The sequence below is a fragment of the Suncus etruscus genome, chromosome 17, assembly GCF_024139225.1.
Source record: "Suncus etruscus isolate mSunEtr1 chromosome 17, mSunEtr1.pri.cur, whole genome shotgun sequence".
Lineage (NCBI taxonomy): Eukaryota > Metazoa > Chordata > Mammalia > Eulipotyphla > Soricidae > Suncus > Suncus etruscus.
In genome coordinates, this window is record NC_064864.1 from 6,556,313 (window position 1) to 6,563,620 (window position 7,308).

Below are 7,308 nucleotides of genomic sequence, written 5' to 3' on the forward strand. Positions count from 1 at the left end.
ACTCATCTATGGGTTTTGTGAAAAATAAAAAACATAAATGTAATAACACCCAGAGACATTAGGGATGAAGGCTGGAAGGACCAGCCATGATATGAAGCTTACCACAAAGTGTGGTGAGTGCAGTTAGAGAAATAACTATACTAACAACTATTATGACAATATTAATGAGTGAGAGAAGTAGAATGCCTGTCCCTAATATAGGCAGGGGTTGGAGGAGGAGGAAAAAGGGGAAACATTGGTGGTGGGGAGGTTGCACTGGTGAAGGAAGTGTTCTTTTGATGACTTAAACCAACTACAATCATGTTTGTAATCATGGTACTTAAATAAAGATATTTTAAAAATAAATAAAATATTGGATGCAAATCTAAAAGTAATAAAATAAAATAAGACTAGATTTAGCTTAAATCAATAACATACTATAAGTACTGAAGAAGTTAGAGTTTTCGTGTGTGTGTGTGTGTGTGTGTGTGTGTGTGTGTGTGTGTGTGTGTTGAGATACTTAACTCAGTTTAGGACTTCTTCCTAGCTCTGTGCTCAATGATTACACTTGAGGTTCCAGAGGGACATTATGGAGTGTTGGGGTGTTAGGGATGAATCCCTGTTCAGATGCAAGCAAATCAAGTGTCCTACTTATTGTTACTCTGGCCCCGAAGTTATATTCTTTTGTCATCATCCACAAAACAAATTTCCAAATAAATCAATCTCACATTATTACTTCTGCTTTAATAGCAACTGACTTCTGAAAATGACATTTTTTTTTTACTGGACAAGATATTGTTACTGCATAATAATGGTGGTTTGGTTGGATGATAACCTATTTATGGTTCATTATTGATTACTAACAGTTAATATCTTCCTCTTATTCCTTTAAGTACCTAATTTCTCATGTCTATAACTTATCAACCAAATAATTTACCCTGAAGAAGGAAGCTATTGTGATTGAGAGTTGAAATAAAAACTCCATTTTTCACATTGCTATTTGAATAGATTATTGAAATGCTGCAATAATTTACTACTCGGTGACATGACAATTCAGTGCACACAATTATTGCAAGTAGCAATTTTTGAGGTAGATTATTATGTAGTAATTCTCAAAATAGCTGATGGCTAAAGAAAATGGAGGAGAAATGAATTAGTAGAGTGTTTTATCTGTGATAATAAAGAAAAACTAGACTACTAACCTATAGATGGTGTATGAATTATAGAGGATTTGGGTACTGAATCTTCAAAATAAATGTTATATCTAAGAACTTTAATTTAATTAATAATACAGTGCAAAGATTCAGCAAGACTTTCTGAAAGCTTAAGATAATATCTATGACCAACCAGAATTGACTAATCACTTATATACAGTTGTCTCTGGTTGTGTGTGTGTGTGTCTGTTTTTCTACTATACTAATATCAAATGGAATTTTATAAAATAGCTTAAAGTCTTTGGAGGTTTAAATAGATGAGTATGAATTTCATCATATATGATAATAGACCTGGGCAAATTAAATTGCTTAAGCTCGATGAGCCTCAGCAATTTTTTCAACAGAAAGTGAAGATGATTGGCATTGGGATAATGTAATGGTGTATACATGTCACAAATAGGTGAAAAATTCTCCTAGAATGAGCATATCTAGAGATATTTTTATATATATTTTATTTAAACACCTTGATTACATACATGATTGTGTTTGGGTTTCAGTCATGTAAAGAACACCACCCATCACCAGTGCAACATTCCCATCACCAATGTCCCAAATCTCCCTCCAATATTTAAGATACTTTTTCTCTTGAGACCAGGAAGTTAGTATCGAGATTAGGTTGTATGTCTTGTCTTTGCCTAGTTGGACCTTGATTCTACCACCACAATGCATCACATCAACCCAATAACCTCTGGGTTGAGAAATGCCAGGAGTGACCTCTGCGTGCCCTGAATACAGCTTGGGAGACTTCTAATAGAAGAAAAACACCCATAAAATAAGTTATTTTAAATAAAATTAGAATTACAACACATTCTTTAATCAGCAAATTAACATTGAATGCTCCCTTTAACCCACATTCATGCATAGGGACTAAATCTTTGTGGGACATATTAACTTAATAATATTTACTTAACATATATATATGTGTATATATATAACATATTTGGCTATCCTATCATAAGCAAGTTCTGTTATCTGGTTCAAATTTTAACATCCAAATCAGTTTATTAACTTCAAATAGGAAATCTACCCCCAGAAAGCTTCGGTAAGAAAATATATGAAAAGTAGATTCCATGATCCCAAACACACCAGAAGTAAGGTAGATTGAATTGAAGATTTCATAAGTGAACAGAGGAAAATGTTAGATGTATACCACATGGAAAGTAAACCCAATAAGATTTTCTTTGAGGGGGTCTTTTCCTTCTTCATAGCCTCTTTTAGATATCATCTAATGAACTCTCTCATTCCCCAAATCACTAGTATCATTCTGAAAAATTCATTTCTGACCCCAAAATGATGTGCACTACAAAACAAAGTAAAAACTTATGTAATTAACCAGGCCAAAGCACTTCGGAAGTTAAAAGCTCTCTGTGGTTATTCTTACATGCCTTTTGGAATAGAAATTTCATCTGCAAACAAACCCAAATAATTTATCTAGTTAGTAACCTAACAAAAATGAACAGCTATGGCTAAGGGGATTTTGAGGAGAAATCATTGCTAGAAAAACACATGAGGCAAAAAAAGAGCTTTTTGCATATCTTTGCTTTAATAATATGTAAGGTACCATAGCAAGTATGGAGGATATGAACTTTAACAAAACAGTGTGAGAAAGAATCAATAACCATCTATTTATAATCCTCTTTATAACAAGGAAGCAGATAGTTTCTGTATAGAGAGATTTCCTAGAAAATATTGTTAGAGTAATTACCTTTGAGAAAGAGTATAAAAATTAAGGGAGATATATTTTGCTTTGGAGTATATTAATTTAATGTTAGTGAATCTGGTAGTAAATATTTCCAATAATTATTTACATTTGCCTTCTTATATAATACTAAGTAGTGGATAAAATAATTCAACTATAATAAAGTAATAGACTAAACCAATAGTAGACTCTACCTACTGATAAATGGAGCAGGAATAGCAGGAAAATATGGCCAGTGACTTGTCTTATACTATAGGGTATTGTTATGAACACCATCTTCTATATTGAGGAATTCTACTCTGTGGCCAGTGGGAAATTACTTTGAATCCATGAGGAGGGGAATGAAATAATAGCACTGGTGTTTTTGAAGTTTACTTTGAAAATCCTTTATAAAATAGTTTAGGGGGGAAAAAAGGAATAAATAAGAGTGAGGCTATTTATTGGGTAGCGTGAGAGGAATGAATGTACCCAGGTTGTTGAGAAATACTAAAAATGTAAAAATGCTGACATCATATATAAAGAAGTGAAAAGGGGAAGAATCAAATACAGTTTTGATCTGTAGTTCACATTATGGAGATAAAAGTAATAAAAAGGGTCGGAACGATAATACAGCTTATAAAGTGCTTTGGTTGCATGAAGCAGAACCAGTTTCAATCCCCAACATCTCATATGGTTCCCCAACTCATCCTTGTGCACTGCCAGAACGAATTATGAGCACAGAGCCAGCAGTAATTCCTTAGCACTGCTGGGTGTGGCCCAAACACCAAAGGGGGAAAAAAAGCATAGAAGTAATGAGGAACTTGAGAGTTCAACATAAGTTTAGGCAAAATAATCAGTTAAGAAATATTTAATACATGGCAATCTCTTGTCAAGGTGCCAGGGACTAACACAGTAAACTTGTTCTTATCTTTATCTCTCAGATGGGGGAAAAACATTTTACAAATATAATATACCTCAGTTATCTACTAAAATATATTCTAAGAACTGCAGGATGCCTTCCAGAACCTCAGCTACTACTAAAATTTTTTATGCATGTTGTTTTCCTATGCATAATGATATTAATGTTTAATCTGTAAATTAAACATAGTCAAAGAAATAACCTCTATTAATTAATTGACCAATTAAGATAGATCATGATCCAAATCATGATCTGTCACTATATCTAAAAATTATATTATTATGTATAATTTTTTTATTCAGGTAGCAAACCCAGAGCCTTGAAATTGCAAAAGAAGTATTCTATGATTGACTGTTATCCATGAATACATGCAATATTTTGGGAAAACTATTAACCACAGGAAACTGAAACCACCAGAAAGTCTCAAAACTTATGGTTCACTAAATATGCTTATCAAGTTCTGATATCAAAGAATAACCAATGTTCTGTGCTATAGTTTATCATCTAGAAATGTTTAAATGACTTTTTAAAATTGTATTTTATTTAAATGATATCAGTTGGTGAGACTATATCAATTAGGGGTATAATATCATACTTCTTCAAAACCATGCTCAAAACTCCACTACCAATATCCTTCCTCTGTAGTCCATTGGATCCCATTCCACTCTTTCAACTCACTGACCCCTTGTGGATATTTTTATTTTACAGTTAACCTCAGTTTTTTGATTCATGCCTGAGGATTTGCTTTCACTGGACATTATTCTCTTGCATTGTTTCTTTGTTCATACTACATAAAAATAGGAGCATCAGCCTTTCACATGGCCACCTCCAGTTATAATGATGGGTTGTCAAACAAAAACAACAAATTTCATCATTTTTTATAGCCTAATAGTATTTCATTGCAAGGCATGTGATCTACTATTCATATTTTTGTATTTTTTTAAACGTCATCCAGCTTTGGACACTTAAGAAATCTTACTTGGTTGTGTCTTTTGGACAACACCTGGATATGCTCAGAATTACTTCTAGTGCTGCTCCTGGTACCAAATCAGAGCCAGCAGGGTACAAGGAAAGCCTCTGACTTGCTGTACACATATTCTTAGACCCCACTAGGTCAATTTATATTTCTTTTCCTTTCTTTTTTTTTTCTTTCTTATGATTTCAGGACTTTGATATTTTCAAAAGTACAGTATGGAATGTATGAACTGTAGAGAGCATTAAAGCCAATATTGAATGGATATAAGGAACAACTTCATGTTCATCATTACAAAGTCATTCCTTCAGTTTTAGATAAAGATCTTCTCTTTAAGTTACTTCCCATAAAGGTCAGTCATGTCACAATGAATGCCTTAACTCAGAGAGTTTATCACAGAAGCATAATCTAGCTATTAAATCTTTCAACCCAGCCTCTTTATTTTATAAATCAGGACTCCCAAATATGGATCTGCTAATTTGATGTCTTTTTGTTTTTATGATAGTTCTTTTTATTGTGTAGAATACTTTTGGTTTGAGGTGCTTTTATTTTTATTTGGTTTTCTTTGTTGACATCAAAACCTCAAATAAAGCATGAAGCCAATATTACAACTTCATTATATAGACCATGTGTAAGTCAATATATTTTTAGTTTCACATTTAACATCCAGATTTTAAAGAATTTTGGAGTGAACTTTTGTGCATAGTGTGAGTCAGTAATCCAGTTTTATTCCTTTATATATGTCTACCCATATATGTCTACCCACCGGCATCATTTATTGACATATTTATTTGCTGTATCATAATTCCATTGTCACAAATTAACTGTCCATAAATGTGAACTCTCTGAGTTCTCCATTTTTTTTCTTTAATGTAGGAGTACTGCTGAAATTTATTCAGCCACCCATTAAGCTGACAAGAACTGTCATGAACTCCAATAAGTTCTCCATTTTATTAACTGAAATATACATATATTTTTTACTTTAAAACACACTATATTTTTAGTTTTGTAGTGTGGCTTGAGTTAGGGAAAATTTGTTCTTTTTTGTTTGTTTGTTTCAATTTGCTTTCATATTTCAGTAACTGTCTTTGAAGAATGTCATTGGAATTTGATACATTTTATGGAATCAGGGTATACCTTTGGGAGGGATGGTAATTTTAATAAAATCAATTCTTTGTATCCACCAGTATGGACATCTCACTGTCATCTACTTATAACAAGTCTACACTCTTTATGTTTGTTCATTTATTTATTTGTTTGTGTGTTTATTTATTTTGGTTTTTGAGCCACACCCAGTGACGCTCAGGAGTTATTCCTAGCTATGAGCTCAGAAATCGCTCCTGGTTAGGGGGACCATATGGGACGCCAGGGTTGAACCCAGGTCTGTCTTGTGTCCGTCAGGTACAAGGCAAACGCCCTACCACTTGTGCCATCGCTTCAACCCCTGTTCTTTTTAATTCTTTTTAATATCATTAATATATACATGGGATTATTTTCTTGATTTTTTTAAATTATGCACAAAATGCAACATATTTTATATACTTTTTGTGGTCTGCCTTTTTACTATTTTAGTTTATTATATGAACAGATTTTAGGATTTCCTATGTAATATTATCATGTTATCTACAAATAATGATTTTATTTTTTCTCCAATGTAGATTCCCTTTTACATCTCCTTGCCAAATTTTTTAGACTAGAACTTTTGCTAATGTATTTAATAATAGTGTTGAGATAGGAATCCTCTCTTGCACTTGTTCCTAGAGTAAAAAGCATTCAGAGTTTCTCTAGTTGAATATGGTGTTAATTCTGGGGTGATCATATATGACACTTTATTAAAATGTATTTATCTCTTATTCCATAATTTTTTATTATAGATAGATTTTGAATATTATCAAAAGATTAACTGCTTTGGGTGATATCATATTTTATCTTTCCTTTTACTGATATGATTTGCAATTACTAAACCATTTTTGTATCACTGGAATAAAATCCGTATTGGTCATAATGTATGCTCATTTGAACAAATTATCGAACCCACTTCACTAATTTTTATTGAGGATATTTGCATTTATGTCTATCAGGGATATTGATCTATAGTTTTCATATTGTGATGTCTAATTCAATTTTTGGTATCAAGACAATTTTGGTTTCATAATAAAACTATTTGAAAGAATTTCCCCTTCTTCAATTTTTCTAGAAAGAACGTGAGAATCATAAGTGATTTACATCATTTAAATTTTGGTGTAACTTACTATCTAGACCTGGGCTTTTGTTATCAGAAATCTTTTTACTACTGTTTCAATGTCCTTAGCTTGGTCAAATTTTCTATTTTTTGTGACTCATATTCCATAGGTATATAGTTTTAAGAATTTGTCAATTCTATGTTCTTCAACTTAGTGTTATGTTCTTCAACTTTATGTTGCACAGGGCAGCCTCTTAGATTCCTTAAATGTTCTGTGACCTCTACTTTCAATTCTTTTCTTTCTTTCTAATCTTATTTCCTCTTTTTTTGTAGTTTTCCTCTTTTTTTCATAATGAGTATATC